General features: G+C 35.9%; 1 long non-coding RNA gene across 1 annotated transcript; it reads right to left on the bottom strand.

Moving 5' to 3' along the window:
• Window positions 1-1421: 1421 nt before the first annotated feature.
• LOC143661614 (uncharacterized) lies at window positions 1422-22397 on the bottom strand. The gene is made up of 3 exons (XR_013164732.1): window positions 22180-22397; window positions 12478-12583; window positions 1422-1514 (listed from the first exon to the last, which is right to left on the bottom strand). It is a non-coding gene; the product is annotated as an uncharacterized LOC143661614 (long non-coding RNA).
• Window positions 22398-23003: the final 606 nt, after the last annotated feature.

Genomic DNA, 23003 nt, shown 5'->3' with positions numbered 1-23003 from the left:
GCTAATCTATATTTTAACAGACTTCTGTTCCTCTGTGCTGTTTCTATAAGATATAGCAGATTCTGCATCTGGATTTAGCTTAGTGTTTATGCTTCCAGCATTAATATACTCTTAAAACATTGTTTTTGTCAGCTTCTGCCGAATATCCCATACACAATAACACATGGTCTAATCCTCTTATAAATTACCAAATCTGGCTTTGTTTAATTTTACATATCAGGTGAAATGCTAAAGAATCATTATTAATTCCCCAGAGGCATTTTAAAGTTTATAAACTGTGCAGAGAATCACAAAAAAATAGAGAAATTATTCGGAAGTAGTATCTCCCCTTCACTATTTCTCTCTCCCATGGAAGAGTGGCAGGATTTTAAATAATTATTTTTTATTATCACATGTTATGATTTTATTTGTCTCATTTTGACACTGAGTAGCTTAACAATAATGGCAATATTATTGTTTTAATCTTAATTTAGATTTTAAAATCCGTGCAGAAATATACAGATTTTTATTCGTCATCAAGTTTCATACAGAGAAGAGTCATATGCCACAGAACTCTCCTATGTTGTAAATGTGTGTTATATATATGTATGGGTATATGTATGAGTGAGCATGTAGATAACACACACACACACGCACACACACATGAACTAACAATTTTAACCATTTATTTAATCAGTTGAGATTAAGGGACTAATTGGTCCAAGTAAGCAAAGGTAAAACTAAAAGATAAAATCATGCTCTAGCTTCCATTTATAAGATGAAGAAGTCCTGTTAAATGTTACTGATCCTCAGAACTGCTATCCTGAAACTCTGATTATCTTACAGAAGACACTAAAGTTCACAATCACATGCCATGTAGGAAGATTTATTAGAGATGTCTACATGAGCAAGACCAGTTTTCAAACCTTTTACTATTATGACAAAACTCAACAGGCATATGTACATATGTGTGTGTGTTTCCCACTGAATTAGACCAATCATTGCATATCAAACTGACTTTTAATGCTGTGCTATTCTATAATAGTCTCTTAAGCACAGTAAATTCTGGCACAATGTATCTACTCTGTGCCAGAATTTCCTGTGCTTAAGAGACTGTGGTATGCACAGTTCAGAGCATACCGATTTTGTGGTGGTTTGGAGCTGCGTATATTCCTGAAAAAAAAAAACAAAACATATTCTTAAGTTCTTCCGTTCCTGTGGATGTGAACCCATTGTACATAGGAACTTTTGATGAGGCCTTCAGTTAATGCATGGTCCACTTCAGTCCGAATGGGTCTTAATCCTATTACTGGATTCCTTTATAAAAGACTAAAATTCTAACAGGTAGAGAAAGTCAAAGAAGCAAGAAGATGAAACCCACAAAATTTGGAAAAGAATGGAGAGACCAGCAGAGGTCTTTATGTGCCTTGCCATGTAGGTGAGGAGCCAAGGATCCCTGGCAGTAGTTCTTTGGGAAGAAAGCAGTATTATCTTCCTGATGATGGCTTGATTTGGTCATCTTCCCAGCCTTGAAACTGAGAACAAATAAATTATGATTGTTTAAGTCAAACCATTCCATGGTATTTACTTCAGCAGCTCAGGAAACTAGAAAACCGTAACAGATGTATTGATATTTTATCTTTTGATCATGTTCCTATTACTATGACACAGCAGAATAATTCAACACATCGTATCTGAACAATTGTATGTTCATTTGTTTCTTCATTTTTTAAATTATTAAATAGAAGTGTCACTTTTATCTCATATGTTTACAATTATCTCTAGTAGGGAAGTGTTCCATAATACCACATTTCATTTATCCCACCAGTACATACTTGATATTTGGGGCTTATTTATTCCTTTCTTACAGAAGCTGACTGATGTTTCATTTTCTAACTCCCTTCTTCTTAAGCCATTCTCATGAATTCCTTCAACACTTTTCACCAAAATGTGAACATAAATAAAAATTGGCATAAATTTATGGCACGATGATTCAAAAATACATATACAAAGATATAAAATACATCTACCCTTTGACTAGTAATCTGTGTCTGTAAATGTGGCATAAGAATATAATTAAGCATCATTGCAAATATGCCATTAAAACTATGTACATTATGTTATGGTTTATCATGTCAAAAGTTTAGGGACTACTTAAATATGCAACTATTAGAAATTGGTTACATAAAAATAATATAGCCTTAAAATAGAATCATATTTAAAATTCATAAGTAGAAATACATTAATTGACATGGTTGGTATTCACAATGTAATAATATTGAAAGTCTATAAAAGAGTACATAACCCATCATTTGATTTTACATATTTTGCACATATAAATATATTTACACACTAAAATAGCATAGGTTATTGTTTAATATTTGGTTATTAGTTTATTTCATTTGCATATCTATACTCTATATTTTCTTCTATAAGAATACAATAAATTATATAACAATAAGACAAAAGTTTATTCCCATATGCAAAAGAGAAACTACCTGATGGTCACCTCTTCTGGGCTTTGAGGTGGGAGAAATAATCTGAGTAGTTGCCCAGATACTTTTCTGATACCAAGGAAAATATGGATGCTAATGTATCCAGCTATAAGTGGTAACCCACAGGGAAAGGATGGCAGCTTTAGCTGATCGGGATATGGTGATTCTTGTAAAATGAAGGTGAGTCTCAACCGAAGCTTCAATTTTGAATTACATAAACACTTATTTGTAAATATTAAAGGATGCTAAATAGTTTCAGGAAAGCTGTAAACTGAAGAAATAGAAACTGAACTAAACAAAGAACTAAATTAATTCCTATAGATATAATACTAATTCAGGAAATAAAAATATATAAGAAAACTATTAAACCTAGGAAAATGTTATTAAACCTTTTATTTAAACTATTGCCTAAATATAAATATATTTAGGACACAATAAAATTACAATTTTCTGAGATGCAAAAATTTAGTGGGAGCTTTGATCAGATCGCAAGGCAAAAATAAAGATAAAATTGAGTAATTAAAGTAAAAAGACAAGAAAAGAGGGATTTGAGGGACTCTGTTCTTGTCTATTGTGAGTTTTAGAAGAAAATCTGAATCCCAGAAAACACATTAAGAAACAAATTGCATTAATCTGTTGAATATAGCATACAAAGTGTGATTGGGGGCACAACTTAAATTAAAATTACTTGGGGTTTTTATGACCATGCAGGTTCTTAGGTCTAATTCCATACATAATGGAAAATGTGATGGTGCAGCATAGAGCTCACTATTGGTACTATAGACACAAGTGATTGCTTGTAAGCTATACTTGGAAAATCACTAATAAAAGGGATGTCATGTGTGTGGTAAAAAAAATGTAACTTTGCCCAAAGAGAGGTCTGAACCTTGCCTAAGCCCTGGGAGTTAACCCGTAAATTCTTGGAATGTTATACCTGAGAGAAGTGTCTCTGTCTGGAGGCTTTGGGCCATATTAGCAAGGATAATAATGTGATTTACATTTGGAACTTTGAGTCATGTGGCATCAGTTTGATCTCCAGAGGGGTTGAAGTCTGAGGTCAATCATTTCGGCAGTTGACCATGGAGTACCAATAAAGACTCAAGTGAGCTTCCCTGGATAGCAATACTCTACGCCTATTTCTGAGAATAACAAGGTTTTCCACAACTCCACGGGGAGAGGACGACTAGAAATGCTACATTTGAAATTTTCCTGGACCCTAACTATAGATTGCTTCACTTGGCTAACCTTAATCTGTACCCTTTAGAAGTAATAAACTCTAGCTGTGAGTCTAATGGCTTTCAGAAAATTCCATAAGCCTTTCTAGAAAATTATCAAGTCAAAGTTTTGCCTTGATTACACCCAAATGTATCATTTGGATCAGAAGTGGAGGGGGTCTTCTGGACTGTTCCCTCTGTCTTTCACAACTGGTAAGCGTATGGCAGAAACTGAGTGGAGGTAAAACGCATTGGAATTTCGAAATTGTAAAACTGTGAGGACAGGATTCTAAAACAGTCAGATCTTTGATATAAATGACAATTGTTGGCATGAAAAGAAAAAATAGAAGAGGAAATAGCTTCTTAATCTGTCAAATAAGTGCATGAGGACACAAATATGTAAGTCTTTCCTTGTTATTTTTTGATAGTCTCAGCTGGGTAATATGATTGAACTAAGGAACTCATGAGTATGGAGAGAAAGTTAGGAAGTGATGATGAACCAGAGAACAAGAGCAACCTCAAACACAAGGGGTGAGCCCTGCAGAGAAACCAGGTCATTCCATATGCCTTGAGCAAATAGATATGGCATGTTCATGATTAATGTCACCAGTCTTTTACATGTGCGGGTCCAAAATTCTGAAATTCAGTTATTCTGAAATTCAGTTATTTTTGGTATTTCTGAAATACCGAAAATAACTGAATTTACCATTCCATCACGATCATATCATTGCCCCATCCCTGCTACCCAAGGGTCAACTGGGCAAATTGAAAACCTGGCACAGTCTTCGAGGTTTTGCTTAAAGGAATTTAAGAAAGAGCAGTGTTGAACCCCATTTTCACTGCTAATGGGGAAAGCCTGTGAAGAATTGTCCCCATGGTCACTCAAACAATCCCAAGGTGAAGGCATTCTGGGCCACACAACAAAATTCAGAACTATTTTCCTACTCAATTTACTGTTGCTAAGAAATTAATTATATGACTCCTCTCCTATTCAGAGCAGAAACTTATAAGACTAAAATTTCAAGAATTTGGAAGATCTGGAAAGACCAATGAAATTCAGAGTCATATGTGTTTAACTTTCAAATGAAGCACCAACCACCATTAGCATGGCCTCTATTTTCCATTCTCCCTGGTTGGAAGGAAGCATGACCACTGCAGAAACATTTCTGAATAAAAGGAACATTAGGCGTTTTCCCCGATTATGCAAAGTAGAGAAGACCATGTATTTATAAAGTATTTAACAAAATAGAACATAATCAAAATCACAAATCTAGAAAGCTCAAAGCATTGAATATTGTATGATGAAAGGCATGTTTCAAATATAAATGCTAGCTTTAAAGAGCTTTTTCTTTCTTTTATTCGTCAGGTTTTAATTTCTCCGTATTGGAGCTCCCCAAACAGAAAAAAAAAGAGAGAGAAAGAATAGACTGAAACAATTAGTTAATCAATCTCATACAATATGGCTAGAATTGCTAGTAGAGAGATTTGACTGTGTTCCAGAATTTTGGCTTACCTTAGACCCCATTTAAAAATAAATAAAAATACCCTCATCTTTTAGCTGGTGCTTGTGTGTGAGTGTGAGTGGCTGTGCATGCCTTGAACTTCCAAATGGAAATCAGAGAAAAGGGAGCAATAGAGAGCAAGTGTAACAATGTAGGTGTCTGGTGTCAAAAGTCTACAACTTCATGCATTACTGCGTATTTTTGATGACTGGCTTACTGAATGTACAGGAAGTCAGGCACTGAGAATTAAATTTGCTAAAGCATTTTCAGACCTCTAGAAATATTCAATACATGGAAGATCCATGACATATCCATTTCTTGAAGCAGGAGTGAGATATGAGAGTACAACTATAATGTTTCTGTGCTCTTTGCTGTATCTAGAAATGTGTAGCATTTAAAGCATAACCAAAATTTCCCTGAGAACTTTGTTATTTCAGAATTTACACCTAATTGAAAACTTGCTAAGATCCTTTTGGATTCAAAGATAACAAAGACAGATAGATATGTGTAGATGGTTAAATTACACATTAAGTTTAGAACAAAGTGAAATTTAGGAAGGATTGTCACTGCTAACGCTGGGCAGACTGAATCATTAGCCTGGTGCATTCATTACGAATTTCCTTAACCCAATCCAACCAGTCAACCAAACTAACTAATGAATCCTGAGTCACAAGGTTATTTCTTAAAACATTCAATGCAATATTTTGAGTGATGTTAGATAAAATCATGAGTTTTTCTATATTATTAAAATAGCTGGCTATTAATTGGGTCTAAGCCCACCAAATCCTATCCCAACTTGCTCTCTTTAGTGACCAGCAGCATGCTGTACAGCTGCCCCATTTGTCAACTACTAGCCAGCATCCACATGCTGCAGCGAGCCTACCAGGAGGTGCCACCATCCAGCTATCCAGCTGGTCCTCTAGAAATGCCTCATTCAGCAACTAAAAATGTAATTATTGCCAGTGCTGGATTATCTAGAATCAGCTCCAGCCCCAAGGCCAACAGGATGAATTGCTGCCACGCCAGTTGTTAACAATTGAGAATATCTCCCCTGCTCTCAACCCATATCACCTCCTGAACTAAGTAAAGGTACCTGGACGTGATTTAGGCACAAAGGGGAATGAGAAATGTTCAAGTGGAAGAATGCCTTATTATTACCTATGCTAATGCTCAAGCTCAGTTTTGGGAAGCTGAACTGAATTCACTGAATGCAGCAATATGGTTTTGAGAAGCTAATTTTGTGGAGTGATTAAAGCATAATCAAAATTTCCCTAATAACTTTATTTTTGAATTTGCACCTGTGTGAAAACATACCAAGGACCTCTCTGATTCAAAAGTGACAAAGGTAGCACGTTAGTTGGATAAATAGCTTCATATTAAAACAACACACTTATTCTAGGGGAGTGTATTAGATGGGAAAAAGACAACAAAAGAACTCAGGGCTTTATAGCACACTGCTGCTGGCTGTCAGAGCGGAGGAGTGAAAAGAGAGAAGACAGCTGGGCAAGCTCGCAGGGGACGAGCCTTGGACCAATTGCTTCTCCTGCAGCATATGTGCAAGACCGAAAGGAAGACTCTCCAAGCAGCCCTGGGCCTCATCTCACGGGCTCTGCCACAGCTCACACAGTCACAGTTGTGTGGAAAGGACAGAAGAAGAGGGAGCCACTGGCACATTCAGCACACCCAGATCCTGTGCACAAGTAAACTGCCACCCTGCAATCCCATGTTTAGTCCAGCATTAATAGAGGGGCAGATTTCCTGACAAATTAAGAATTTGAACATATCTATGCCAGATATTCCAGGAATAATGCACATAGTCTTTTCACATCGGTTTCTTATACATTGCACATCATACTTTTCAACTCTTTTGCATCAACACTGAAGGTGACTGGATAGAGACTTTAAAGGAAGAAGCCTCATTGCTAAGACAAACCTTTACAGGGAATAGAAACTTGACAGTGAGAGTCTGGTCCTCAGATTTACAGTTTCAGACACATAATTTTTTCTACTACTTATTTTTCCCAAGTTCTCAAAAGAACTGATAAATAAACTAGAATGCCTCCTGCTTTGTACAGAATCTGATCAAGGAAAGCTACCTGGAGATTTTTGATAGGAACAAGCTGTGGGGCTGGTAATACCCATCCCTGGTATAAATACACATTTTCTATCTTGTTCAGAACATTCTTCTTTGCTAGTCTGAGCACAAGATCCTCTGGAGAGATCTCAAAGCACCCCGGTAAACACTTGCTCTAGGAAAATCACACTTTATTTAACTGATTTTACTGTTTTTAAAGTCAATTAGAGTAAAATTACCTTTAATATTAGCCCAGGTTTAAGATTATCTAGCAGTCATCTTAATTAGGTTTAAGCATACTGTTAGCCCATCTATTTGCAAACATTGCTATTTATGAATTGTCTCCACAGATAACAAAACATATTTTTTAGATGTTGAGTTTTGAAGTGTATTTGCAGTTTGTCATAGTATAATCAAGCTCTAAAGGAAACTTACTCCGGCCCATATGTGCTGTCAATAACTATCTAAAAGTTCTGTGTGCTGCCTCTATATGCATCTTCCTTTGCCTAAGCCACTTGCTTCAACACTGACCTTAGCTTGGTTAATAAGCAGCTTGGCCATAAACTGCCCCCATGTTCAAACCTGCATCTGTGGCCTCTGCTTACCTCACCCACACACCTCAGCCAGAACCCACAGCTGGTGTCAAATGATGCACTCACCATTCCCACCTTCCTTGGACCCCCAGTGCCTTTTCCCTTTAACTAACTAACCATTGACTCCCATGGGAAATCGACTGACCTCCAGCCCTGGGCCATGTTAGAGGCACAAGACCCCAGGCCTCTCTTGCTCTACTTGTGTGCTCCCCACTCACTGGTTGAGACCTGGAGTTGATGATACTCCCTGTCAACCCATGATGGCCCCATTTTTTCCCTGGGATCTGTGAGTGATACTGTCCTTTCTCATGCATTGTTGCCTTGATTTTCCATTGTGTTACACCTGACCTCCACCTGGACCCATGATTAAGATCCAACTTAACTAATTTAAAACCTATGAGAATAAGCAAGATTTTTACATGATGTTTTAGGAATGTATATTTTTTGTTTTGTTTTGTTTTCCTTTTTTATCATGCTCAATTAAATTTTCAGCCATCTACTACATCTAAGGTTCTGTACCCTCCAACCTTTGTAGTTGCTCACCTACTAATGTCTTGGCCACACTTCTTCATTAACTTAAATTTCATCTCTTGACTTGACTCATCTTCCTTCTTGTCGAGACAAAACCGATAATCTATCATTCAAAATGAATGCAGCATCTGACTACACATCCAACACAGGATCTTCTTTGTTTAACATTCTAAATTCCTGTGATCATCACCTTGTTTTTCAGCCGTCCATTTTCATCACTATCTAGAATTGCAATTCTTAATTCTTGAAAGAAAATATTCCATACTCTCTTCTAAACCTCTTGCAGCCTTTGCATGTAGTCATCCCAGTACACCAAGAACGCCAGTCCACTTGCTCCTCAAGTGCTTCCACATTGAACAGCCTCCTCTTCAAGTCACTATGACTGTATTTTTAGCCATTTCTTTTACTTATAGACTCCATGGAATATCATTTCAATTGTTCCTTTGCCAACAGCCTCAAATTAGTTTCATGACTTCCCCTTACGTTTCTGTTACATGCTGTCAGTAAAACCACAATTCTGCAAAATTCTAAATATTGACTTATCAGCTTTTCTACCCAGCTTCTAAAGTGCTGCTTAAGGAAACAATACATTTAGACAGTCTGGTAGCTTCATGCTGCTTGTGAATTATTTTGTATTTGTTTGGTCATAGTGAGTATGTCAAAAATCCTCAAAGTTCCTCAAAGCACCCAGCCTACCACATTTGCCCTTTATTGGAAGTACCATGACAAAAAACTAGAAACCTCTTCCCACAAATCTCATTAACTTTTGCCATTGCAGCATATTGGGAAGGTATACCTCCTAGCAACACAACTTTAATAACTCTTGCCTTCCTCGCCTAAATTTTCTTTTGCACTTACCTATTTGCATCAAGTTTTAACATGTCTAAGAGCCTCACACATTTAAAAATCTATTCCTTGATTTCATGTTTTCTCCAAGATCACAAGCAAAACTACTTATTTTTAAAAACTTTCTTAAATAAGCTTCTTGAAATTATTTTGCACATCTTTTCTCCAAATTTGAACTTCCCAGTAGCAGTATATAATGTGACCTACTACACAATGTAATGATTTCTCTAAGTCCCAAAAGGCAAAGATGATGATGATTTCAGTGACTGCTTCCTAGAATTTAGCAAACTTGATCTCACTGAAAGATTTGAAATTGATGACTTCTCAGCTTCTTAAAATGTTTTTGTTCCATTAACTTCTATAGCTCTGTTCTCTTCTTCTTAACCTTCAACACTCTCTTTTTTAGGGTCTTTGTCCTCAAAACATCTGCTTTTACTATAAATATTTTCTGGGTAATCTCATTCAAATATCTTCATTAGTCAACCTTGTATGGTCCAAACATATGCACATTATTGAGTAAATTCCCATTAGTAAAGTGATAGCTAAGAAACAGCGTTTTTTTTCACTCTAGAACCTCAAACTCCCATTCAACCAAGAATCTTGCAGGAGATGTTATAGAAAATGTATAGTTCAAAAAAGGTAACCTGTGCTAATCAAGATTCTCTAGAGAAGCAAACAGCAGGAAAGATCTGTAAATATGAAATTTATAAAGGCATCTCACCCTGCCATGGTAGTGGAAGAGTCCAAAATTCGTAGGGCAGGCTGTGAAGCTGGCAGCTCCAATGAAGTGTCTGGATGAACTTCACAGGAGAGATTTACTGGCTAAAGAATCACTGAAAGAGCCTCTCTTCCTTAAAAGACTTCAATTGATTGAATTATTTCATTATGGGAGACAAGCCGTAGTCGATCACAGATGTAATTAGATACAGTTGCAATCAACTGGCCGATGATTTAATCAACCTGACATGAAATTTCCTTGCAGCAACAGTCAGACCAGTGCTTGCCTCATCAGACAACTGGGCATAATCATGTGGCCAAGTTGACACCAAAACCTAACCATAACCATAGGATGATTATGGGTAATATTCATTTATTCTTTGATTCTAAACTCTTGGCCCATATATTTTAACTTCTCATCAGCATCTCCACTTATGATCTCCTCTGTACTTCAAACTCAGCTCGTGAGGAAACAAATTCATCATAACCTTCCATTGATCTTGCATTAGTCAGGATAGTAACATCAGTGGCTACAGCAAATCTTACACAGAAAAAGAAAACATAATGTTTTAGGCTAAATAATGGCCCCTGAATGTTTTCCACATCCAACAGCAAGGAAATTGTTTCTCTCCTGGAGGCACAAGAATACAGGTCTGCTGATAGCTTGAGTTTTACAGGTGACATGTAGGGCTCACTTCCAAGCTGTAGAATTTGAGATAGTGAATTTGTGTTTACTTTGAGCAATTATGTTTGTGGTAATTTGTTAGCCACTACGGGAAACTAATAAAAACAATATAAATTTACTTCTGTTGATTACAATCCAAATGTCAGTCTCTTGTCTCCTCTCCTCTAAATATTCCAGAATTCTTTAATTTTAAATCTGTGGTTCTGAGGTCACCACAGAGGGAGAGAGTAAAGTGAATGAGCATGCCAGAGGCTTTATGGCCAAAGACTAGAAATAGGATATGTCATGTCCGCCAACCTCCCACTCCATTTATGGGGGAACCTATGACGTAGTTTCAATGTATACTCATGAAAACAAATGAGATTGGAAAACATCTAGCCAGTCTCTGCTATCATCCATTCTCTGATCATCAAATACACAGTTCATTATTTTCCTGCACATACGTCAAATTCATCCTTTCTGTAAAAACACCCACAATTCCCACACAATTACTACATTCAGATCAAGGGTAAAGGATTACTCAATTTTTATCATTAAATCCATGCTTTTCCTCTCAAAACCAATAAACTAAAATATAAACTAAATACCTGGCTTCCATATACAAGTCAATTACACAAAGATATTATATGGACATGATAACCCCAACAAAATGTTCCATTGAGAAAAGAGAAAAATGGGAAACACAGTCATTGAAACGCAACAGCAATTCAACAATTCCACTGGGCAGATGCTGTGAGGACTTTCTACTCTATTGGTGGTAAAGATCTTTAATTAAATCTTGATTCTACTCTCTGGGAGGACATGCTTTGTACATTGTTTCTCAAGGTCACTGGACCTTACCTCTAGACAGATCTCCATACAAAACTGCCAAAAATCATACCTGATATAGTTTTGTTCTCAAAGTAGTCACCATTAGGTCAAGAGTGAAGAACTTGGTACTGAGAAAGCAGAGAATTACAACAACTTTGAGGTCTTTTTCAAGGAAAGAAATTTGCGTAGAGTTCTTGAAACATAAGCCAACAGAAAATTATTTGAAGTTTAAAAGTGTTGCTAGAATGATATGACCAAAATATCACAACCACAGATGCCCTCCACCAAAAAGTAAAAATTAAAATGCCCAAGATTTAAAACAGTCTTTGGGAACTTAATTTCCCACAAGCAGGAGGCAAGCTTTCAGAATTCTATAGCCTCCATGACTGTGTATTCTCCACTGGACCATAATTCAACAAAGGATCTTTTGGATACATCCAAATAGATAAGAATGCTAGTGGGGTTTAATGTGACGACTCCTTGAAAAGAAGTCCCTTCAACACAAGGAGTTGTGGAGAATATGTAGTTATATGAGCCTGAAACCTTGTTATAATGGTGTAAGCTCTATTTACAGGTGAGGTCTGAGTACACTTAAGATTAGCTTTCTTTTTACTCTACCCATCATTTCTTAATCATTGAAGGACAGTATATGTCATGAGAGGGATCCTACACCTTGTATATTTCAGTGGGAAATCAGAAGTGTGTCAAAACATGAAAGGCATATTTGGCAGGACAAGTTGTGGCTTTGGGCAAATATTTAGGAATACAGTCTCCAACCGCATATGCCAGCACATCATCATCTCACAAAAGGCAGATGAAACACCTGTGCCTTTCCTTATCATCTTCCTGGAAAGAGGAACTGATCAGGCCCCACAGAGGAGTCAGGGCCCCAGTGTGTGTGGAGACCTCTTCTCTTGTGCCACCTGCAGTCATGTATATTTCACCACTTCATCAAACACCCAAAGGATATATTGCAATGGAGCATATGGGTTATGAAAAAAAAAAAAGAGCTATCGAAGAGACAAACTTACCAAAATCTTTTGATATTAATTTGGACAGAGATTCCTGGAACTGGTCATCACAAGGCTCATGACATATCAAGCGGCATAGGTGCTCATGAAGAGAATGTGATCAGCACTAAAGAAATAAAGAAAATACATTTTATTTGCAAATATAATTTAATTTGTAGGTAACTCTGTGACACTACTACAGTTTTATTATAGTTTGTCCACTAATTGTGAAGTTTTAAATGAGAAGCTCATTCACTTTAGATTGCAGTTTCCTCATTTATTGGTGCAAGAGACTTTATGATTACTAATTTGTTTCCTATTCTACAATATAGATAAGTTCTTTTATGATCAAACCTTTTTCTGTTGTCATATCACTTGGATATCATGACAAAAATGATTACATCTTATTTGGTGTTTCTTTGGTGAGTTATTTGTATATAATTATAAATAGAATTCTAAACATGTAGAAAATTAGAAAGCTGTACAGTTGGAGCCTGCTAGATAGTAAGAAAATAAATTCCTTTAACTCCAATATAAACACATCAGCTACACGTGAAGATTTAAACCATCTAATTTGCATAATGCCACATTTTATGCCACATTATTTGCACCTGGTTTACAAATTTACTGAGCTTTCCACAACAATTATCAATGATCATATCAAAATGTCAAATATCCCAAAGTGACATTTTGCTAGGTAGTTATCAAAGAGATTTGTTTACCCCTTGGTATTTGTTGACAGTTTAATATGTGGCAACTTTTCTGCAAGGAGAACTATTGAAAACAAGTTATGTTTATTTTTTCTTATTCTGGCTTTGGAAAGAAGGAAGAAAAAAGGTGTTCAGGCCTCTGAAAATCCCAACATTTAATACTGTTGCAGAGAAATGTGTTCATATTTTACGAGATATTTATTACAAAAGCAATTGATGATAAATTAGAAAATAAAGACAGGTAAAAAATGTATATTTTCAAGCCTACATCTCAGTCCGTGAATAACCGTTTCTAAATGCATGCCCATAACTTTTACCATTTTATTCCATGCATCTATTTCTAAATGTAATGATTCAGTTTTGTAATTTTTTTCATTTATCAGTGTATCACAAAAGCTGTCCATACAAATACATATTTCTATAAACATATTACTACTTGCATTTCATTTAATTGTGCTACCCAGTATTTTACCTAAACAAAGCCCCATTTTCATACTTATTTCTAATTTTGCTATTATATTGAAGGCTATGATGAACATCCTTGGAGTTCAGTCCCAAAGTAGACTTGTATATCTTTCCTTGAGGTAAATGCTTTGAAGCTGAATTTCAGGTCAAAGGCTAAGGTAAAATCTAACAGCCTTTAATATTTTAAAATTGCTTTTGCAATTATTGTAAGAAGAAAATATGCTCAGAAACAGTGTATTGTTTTGATCACATGGTTTGGATCATTTGTATTCTATTGTTTCTTATTGTGTGATTTTATTAACATGTTAGTACATATAGGCATTGCTGGGGATTGAATCATGTCTTCACAAAAGGCAAGTTTGTCTCTCATCTCCTGGTCCTGTGAGGGTGAACCTATTTGTAAATAGGACCTTTGAAGGTGTTATTAAGTAAGGTGTGGGCAAGCTGAATGATGGTGGACCCTAATCCAATCTGGCTGATGTCCTTATCAACAAAGGAAATTGGACAGGAAAGGAGAAGCCATGCATAATAGCTGGAAGTCAATATAACCAAAAGGAGAAAAGAGGCCACCATGTGTATTGCCACGTGATGGAAAGGCCAGGGAACTGCAGTGGTTGTCCGTGAGTCAGAAAATATAGACCCTGGGAGAAAGCAAGCTTTCTAGCCTATGAACGCATTTGTCAATACATTCCTGTTTTTAAGCCAACATATTGTGTGGTTTTATTTTAGAAGCAAGGAGATCAAAACAGACATGTACTCAGAAGTATTACTGAAACTTTAGTTGAATAGTATTTCAGAATTTGCTGTGTAGAAGGATGTTTATAAGAGGTGTCCGCAGCAATAGCACAGAGATCCGGAAGTGCTTTGTCAGGTGACAAGGAAAGACAAAGGTTTACAGTGAGCCAAGCAAGCAATGGAGCTTGGGATTGGCTTGTCAGTGACACGTGAAAGGAAAAGAGGATTTGTTCAATATAAATGAATTCCAATCCATTCCAGGAGTAGGGCTTAGAGGTTTCCTAAAAGAGAATGAAAGAAGAATTAAGCGATTATTATTGGTTAGGTAACCCCATGTTTCTGGAGCTGATTGATTTCTGAAATGGTTCCAGCTCTGAGGAATGTGCCCATATTTAAAACTTTCCAATCCTTTGATTTGTATGCTCTGTGATATGAAGGGAGGCTCAGATTAGCCTGATGCTCCTTATCCCAGGCTACAGCACCATCATTCCTGGGACCCAGCTTAATACCCAAAGGAAACATACAAGCTAGTTCTAGAGACAAGCACCTGTCTTCTAGCTGCCCTTTCTTCCGAGAAGCCTAGATATGACGTGGAACATGTGCAAAATTTACCTTCTGGGATTTTTTTTTTTAATTCTGCTAATCCCAAACTCTCTCCTATACCAAGTTTGTGTGTGTGTGGGGGGGGGGGTGGAGGTGGTGGATTTTTCTTTAAAAAATGGAAATAATTTTTTCATAGAATGAATAAATTGACATAGAACTTTGTGTACATCCTTCTCTCATTTTTCATCTCCCTGGTGTCTAAATATTAATCCACCTAAGGTCCAAATAGATAATTTATTTGAAGCATATATAACTAGTCTAAAATTTAAGACCAGTATTTGTATAATTAAAGAAGGCTGGTGTTTTTCACTAACAAAAATACGTCAAATGAATGACAAATTTTCCTAACATCTTTCAGTTTAGTTTATTCGAGTACAGTTAGCATTTACTGGGAAACAACTACGTGCCAGACATTTGTCTAATTTTTGTTAAAATTCACAACACTTTGGGCCACCAATCCTTCTGCCATTTACAAAATAGAAGCCCAATGTCTGAACACAGGAGATTAGGAATAAATTACTAGCAGAGCACTGCTTTTGAAAAGAAAGAAAGAAAAAAACCCACACAACGAACTATGAAATAATTGACAACATTAATGATTACAAATGATCTTTCTAATGCCTTTTTTTTTTTGCTTGGGCAGGCTCCAGGAATCGAACCCGGGTCCCCAGCTCAGCAGGCAAGAATTCTTGCCACTGAGCCACTGTTGCACTGCCCTCTAATGATTTTAATGATTGTTTTTATGTGAACATTAATATTTGGACAAAATCCACTTATTTGTAGCTGATTCAGAGCCTGTGAATTGCTATATTGATCAGTCCATTGATTTGCTGTCTGGCACTAAGGAGGATACCTTTTAGTTGTCAGTTAATTCTTCTGAAAATATGAAGCTAAATGTGCTCCTGATGCTGTTTTGACAATTTAGTCGTAAAATGTCAAAATAATCACAAATCAACATATTTTTAATAATGGCACTTTTCACGTATTGCTAACATGAATGCCAATGTGTAGTCACTTTTTAAAAAGAGTTCATTTTCCATTTTCTTCTATGATGCCCGTCACTTCATACTTAATTTGGGGAAGAATAAAAAATTCATTCACAGTAAAATTAAAAATATATTTAGGTTAATATGTAGAAACTTTCCTGAATGTTTGAGAAAAGTAACATTCTCTGAGAATATAGTATTTATGCCACTTGAAGCATGATTTTGAAACTGGAAACTCGGAACAAATATGCAACTTCCTAGAATTTAAGGGTAAACTCTCACTTAAGAAAAGTAGGCATTGCAAATTACACATACACACACATTACGTGAAGTCCTTCAGAATATATTACAAAGACCTGATAGATTATTTATTTGGAACATATATAACATAGTGTATCTCCAAAATTCACACACAATCAAGCTTAGGGATGTACTTTCCAGCTGAATTAAATATTTTACATAGTAAACATTGAAAAAGAAAGAATTGAACTTTTAACATGTACTTATAGTAAGCAAAAAATGAGGCTTTGTTTTTTAATCTGACATATACATTAAGTGAGAGAGAGGAAGAAAAGTACGAAACCAAGTAGAAAGAACTTGGAGAATCCTTCAAGGTATTCACAAAGTTAGGAAAAAGAGAAAGGGGAAATAACTGGCACTCTGGCAGTTAGGCTAGCACATTATGTCAATAGCATTTGATATGTCACACTGGAAGTTATTATGTCAACTGTCTAAAAACAAAATCTTCATGAGTTTGACCACATCTAGCTTCAATCAAAGTAGCATGAGTCTGAACTCAAAAATGAAACACTGTAATACAAGAAAATCAAGTTGAATTTATTGCATTGATGGAAAATCTTTGTTAAGGAAAGTTTGATGATTAACAGATTAATAAACAGAGAGTGCAAAGATGGATCACATGATTGTGTTCATTTAGCTGTTCAAATGAGAAGGATCTTGAATCTAGATGAAAATCAGTGTTCACTAATAGTGTCATATTGTTGCCCTGCATTTTTTTTTTTTTTTTTTTTTTTTTTTTTAGGTAAAAGAGATGGCTTTTCTGTCTTCCTCATGGCCTGGGTAAAATGATAATAATGATTACTTAACTTTTCTTACTTTTTATCCACCTGCACAATATTCTCCACAGAACCAATCGGGTCCGTTTCTATTATTGTTTTATTTAATTTATTTTCAAGCTCAATATCTCTTTCTCAAAAACAGAGGAGCAGACCTCATAACCTTGAGATCTTCTCTGAGCCTCAGTGCCCTAATATGGAAAACGGGGAAAAATGTTATTAATGGCGTTTTGGTTTGCTAAAGCTACCAGAAATGGGTTGGCTATTAAAGTGGGGGGTTTATTACTTTAAAAATTTACAGTACTAAGGCCATGAAAATGTCCAAATTAAGGCATCAACAGGATGATACCTTCTCTGAAGGAAGTCTGCCGGCATCTGGGATATCTCTGTCACATGGAAAGGCACGTGGCTGGTGTCTGCTGGTCCTTCTCTCCTGGGTTTCACTGTTTTCTTCTTCAGATTCCAGTGGCCTTCTGTCCGAGAACCTGTGGCTCCACTCTTAACTCCTCTGTGGCTTTTCTCTCTCGATTCTCTCTTAGTATTTCTCTCTCCAAGCCCTTTGGAGGTGTCTCCATCTTTTAACCTCATAAACGACTCCAGATGATCAAGATCCACCTTGAACTGGGTGGTTCACATCTCAGTTGAAACGTCCTAATCACAATGTCGCACTCACGATAGGTCTGCACCCACAGGAACGGATCAAAAGAACATGACTGTTCTTGGGGTACATCACAACTTCAAGCCAGCACAGATGGTGATGCTAATAATTGTATGAGTCAATTACAATAATGTATAAAATCACTCACTGACATTAGAATAAGTTAAAGATACATTATTATTATTATGGTTTTTCAAAAAGACTAGTATATATGTGTATATATATATATATGATATATGGTATATATTGGTATTTGATAATTGTACAATTGGTACATGATAGAGAAATAGAAAAAATGTCAACATTTAAAAACTCCTAATTTATAGAAGGTAATAATCTGCAACTCAAGATCAGGGGTTGATCAGCTAGGGACCACAGGCCAAATTCAGCTTACCATCTCTCTCTCTCTCTCTCTCTTTTTAATGCCTTATGAGCTAAGGACATTTTTTTGTATTTTTTAAATTGCTGATAAAATGCAAAAGGAATAATAATTTGTGATATGTGAATACCCTGATTTTTATAGATTTATGTGCTTTTCCTTACTTTTATGAATTTAATTATTTTTAGTTAAAGTAATTCTGTATTTATCAAATAGTGTAAATCCCTTCTAAAATATAATTATACTTCATTGAATTTGTAGTAAGTTGGCTCATTAGAATATTTATGTAGTAATATTTTTATTGACAAGTAACAATATTTGAAAGAATTTAATTTGGAATTTTAAATCAATGTTTTAACAAAGGACATCATGCATATGCCATGCATTTCATTACTTTTAAGAATGAAGCAGTTAGCTAAATCCTCCATTAATATAATACCCATCAAAGCTTTATGGTTAAATAATTCAAGTGAACCCAAGGAAAATTGCACCTGGTTTGTCACACACACACACACACACACACACACACACACACACACACACACACACACGTCAAATAGAATAGCACCAGGAAGATAATACGTCTACTCTTTTGAATAGCAAATGGTTCACTCCAGGTCTAATTATGCCTCCTTTCAAAATGACCTCTCATTGAGAACACACAGGTAGGAAATAAAAAAGCGTACTTGTTCCCATGAGATAAGACAATTTATTACGGCCTTTTAAGGAACCAATTATAGAAGATTAGTTTTTGCGCCTGGGCATTCTTAAGTAAGCTGTCTTGTGAACTTCCTTATAATACTCATCTTCTAAGTTAGGAAAAATATATGTTAATACCATTATGCTTCTTCAAACAGTTTACTAGAGAACAATCATTAACAATATTTATGATATGGCAATATATATAATAAAAAGGAAAACAATATTATATATCAATTTTACTTTGACATGTAGAAATAATTCATTCAAAATATTGTAGGTGAACTCCTTGGGTGTGACTTGATATTTATGTGTGGAGGAGGAGTCGGTTAAGGTAAAAGAAGGGTTAGGACTTTAATATTTCAATAGCAGCTAACCAATTAAAATGCTAGCAGATCTATTAAGCACTGGGCTCTCCAAGAGATGGCCATTTTGTAACTACATTTTGTCATTTTTTCTGCTTATCTTTGTTGACTTGAGGAATCCAAACGTTATACAAACTTTGTGTTTTTGCTTAAGCTTTTCTAACAACCTAAAAAGCTTTCATGCATCATTTTGTTGAGCAAGGATGGTTATTTGAGGGGTGGCTAGCATAAATTAGATTCCAGGAATTTAATTATAGATCATCTTAGGTGCTCCTCCCGGGGATCTAATAGACAGACTAATTTGATTGCTAATTACAGGGTTTCACTGAAGAAACTTCCACAAATGGGCTTTCCTGCTCATTGCCTTACATTTCTGTAACTGCACATTGATTAATGATAAGAGTTATCAAATGTCAGGGACTACATCATTAAATATTTTGTTCCTTCGTACTAATTTGTTTTTGTTTTTTTTTTTTGGCGAGATTATTAATTGGCTTAGGCATAAAGAAAGGATTTCGTTTTAAATTAACTTTACTAAGCCTCCTCGAAGTAAGAGGTACAGATTTGGAATGAAGATACAAAAATAAAAAATACACATCTTCCAGAAATTTTCCGAAGTCATTAGATTTATTATATAGGAGAAAGGAGGGAAATAATTTTATTTTTGAGGAATAGATTTATTTAATAACATCCTATGAGTCCATCTTAGGGATGAGTTTAAGGTCACAGTTTATTCCTAGATTTAGAACAAATAAGCAATCCATCACTGAGCAGTGAAAGAACCATTGTGAAGCTGAACAGGCTACAGAACGAGTAGGGCAAACAGGCTACAGAACGAGTAGGGCAAACAGAAATATTCAACATTCTTTCGTTTTTGCAGGTTTCAATTTCAGAATCATCCCATCATTTTGTTTTGTTGATGTTTCCTTCCTATCACATAAGAATAAAGATTGAAAAGAGCAATAAAATTTTTGAAACACAAAATATATAACGGATGGCAGAGAATGGAAATAAAGTTGAACAAAATAAAGGCTACTGTGTTGAATGCTGTGGGTTCCCTGTCTAAATCCCAAGATTTCTCCTTAAGTTCTCTGCCCTTAAGCATGAACTTCCTCAAGCGTTCCTGTCACCAGTTTATACATAGGACCATTAGAGGATTCACTTGGCCAATGGCACTTCTAGATTTGCAAAATCTGCCGGAATTTCCTGTGAAGTTTGTGGCCCCTGGACTGTCCATAGCCTATAGCTAACCTGTGGAATCACAAAAGTCAGGCGTCCTGGCCTGGAGTCTACTTTATACTCTTGAGCTCCCTGAGACAGGAGGCAGACTCAGGGATGTCCCCTGAAATCCCATCCTTTTTATCATTCCTCAGTCTGCTTCCTCTACTCCCTTCTCAGGTTTTCCTGGAGCACTTCTTACTAAGCCACTTATATTCAAATGTTTCTGGGCAAGCCCAGTAATGAAGCAAGCACACACACTGTACATCTAAGACTGTTTGTCTGAATGAGGGTCAGTAACGGTAAGAATAATGCACCACTAAGTCTAGGGCTTGGAGGAAGAGACATCAGTGATTTAATGTGTGTTTCCAGATGACTCGTAGGGTCAGAGAAGGCCAAGTAAGCTTTGCTTTGTGTGCCTACTCAGATTACCCATATCAAAAGTAGCTGCCTGGAATATCATGTATGATAATGGATTTAAAATGATTTTTTCTATCAAGCAATCATTATAGAGCCTAACACATATGAAAAGCTTACTAAAATATCTTCCAAATATCTGTGGAAAGCATGTTTTACTGATTCACATATTCTAAAGATGAAGAAGCATACACACATAAAGAAAATATTATTAATATTCTACCACACTAAATAAATAGTTCCTATAATTATTATTGCAAAATTAAAATAAAGGAAAATATTCATAGAATACGGTTATAATTTCGAACTGCTTATCATATGTCAAGACAAAGAAAAAAGTTTTAAATATAGATATTTTCACATGACAAACAGCTCTTACTGTTTGAACATGGGCTATGAATAGTTGATAATTCACAACTTTGGCAAAGGAATTAAAATGCAAAATGCTACTCTGGTGAGAATATAAATTGCCATGATATTTCTGAAAGAAAGAAATATCTTCATATATTTATCTATCTCCATATATCTTCATAACTACCAAAAGCCTTAAAATATTTAGCTACTGCAATACTTTTTACTATAGTAATGTAGTTTGATATTAAGCATACATTTTGGCATATATTTCTCATCTCTACTCATTATTTATTTTTAATATTGGATCGTGAATTTTTTTTCTTTGTATGCTATATGGTGTGGTTCACATTTCATTCTTTTTCCATGTGAGTATCCCCCTTTTTCAGCACCATTTATTGAAATTTTGTTTGATTTGGTTTTTCGTTTGTTTGCTTGCTTGTTTGTTTACTTGGGAAGTGCATGGTCTGGGAATTGAACCAGGGTCTCCTGCATGGCAGGTGAGAATTCTACCAGTGAACTACCCTTGCAGCCCCTGGATGGTGTGATTTTTTTTTTTTTAATACCAAACTGTAAGACTGGAAAAACCACTTATGTTTTGTCACTACAATGAAATAGTACACAGCTATTAAAAATTATGCCATCAATATTCAAAATGATACAAATGCTTGATGTCAAGTGGAAAAAATAAACTATATTTTGACAAGTATTTATCAGATATTACTTACATATTTAATATAAGATATTTATCTTAACAAATAAATCATGACCTTTTCTGCTAGCAGCTCATTACTAAAGAAATCAGGATGGAAAAGAGAGATAAAAACTACGATTTGTTGAGCAGTCAAAATAAGCAGAACACTGTGCTTTATTCACTCAATCTCATTAAATATTCCTGCTACTGTCATTTACAATCTCTATCAAAAAGTCAGATGTTCAGAAAAGTTTGAGAATCTACTGAAGTCTAGATGAGGTAAACCTGATTCCTTGGTTTTTCTGTCACTTATCTTTTAGCTTTCCCCCTCAGACCACTCCATGATGCAAGAAACAGCCATTTTCACCTGGCAGCAAGTTCTACACGGCAGTCTACATCCAGAAATTGCAGGGAGAGGGTGTAATATTTCTCTGCTCTCCTGGAAGCCTGGCGAGATCACTGGGCACTTCCCAACTTGTGCCTGGTTGAATTCACTGCAGATACGAACAGATGACGATGAAAGGAGGCTGTCAGACTAGAAAAAGGGTCATTTGTTGTGCTGATTTGAAACTGCTGTGTACCCCTGAAAAGTCATGCTCTTTTAATCCAATCTTGTGGGGGAAGACCCATTGTTGGGTGGGACCTTTTGATTAGGTTGTTTCCATGGAGATATGACCCCACCCATTAAAGGTGGGTCTTAATGTGCTAACTGGAGTCCTTTAAGACAGAGAAATTTTGGAGAAAAGCACAGATGTTTAAAGAAAGAAAATGCTCCAACAGAGAAGCCTGAGGGATCTCTAGGAGTTGATAGAGTCATTTTTGAAACCAACCCAGGAGAGACGGACCAGCAGATGCCGCGATGTACCTCACGATTGGCAGAGAAACTCTGGATGCCATTGATCTTTCTTCAGTGGAGGTAGCCTCTTGTTGATGCATTAATTTGCACATTTCCTTAGCCTTGGAGTTGTAATGTATAATTTAATTAACTCCCTTCATAAAAGCCAACCCATTTCTGGTGTGTTGCATTCTCACAGCTTTAGCAAACTGAAACCCTGTTATTGTAACCTGAATTTTTAGGAGCACTGGAATATTAGAAAAATATTTCAGAAAAAAAAACAGCTGTGGCTACCATACAGAGGTATCTGATCTCACAGCTGTATGAGTAAACCCCCATAATAGTTTTTCTTTTGA

The sequence above is a fragment of the Tamandua tetradactyla genome, chromosome 17 (assembly GCF_023851605.1).
Source record: "Tamandua tetradactyla isolate mTamTet1 chromosome 17, mTamTet1.pri, whole genome shotgun sequence".
Taxonomy (NCBI): domain Eukaryota; kingdom Metazoa; phylum Chordata; class Mammalia; order Pilosa; family Myrmecophagidae; genus Tamandua; species Tamandua tetradactyla.
The sequence above is the reverse complement of the archived record's forward strand: the minus strand, read 5'-3'. Positions and strand labels throughout refer to the sequence as shown.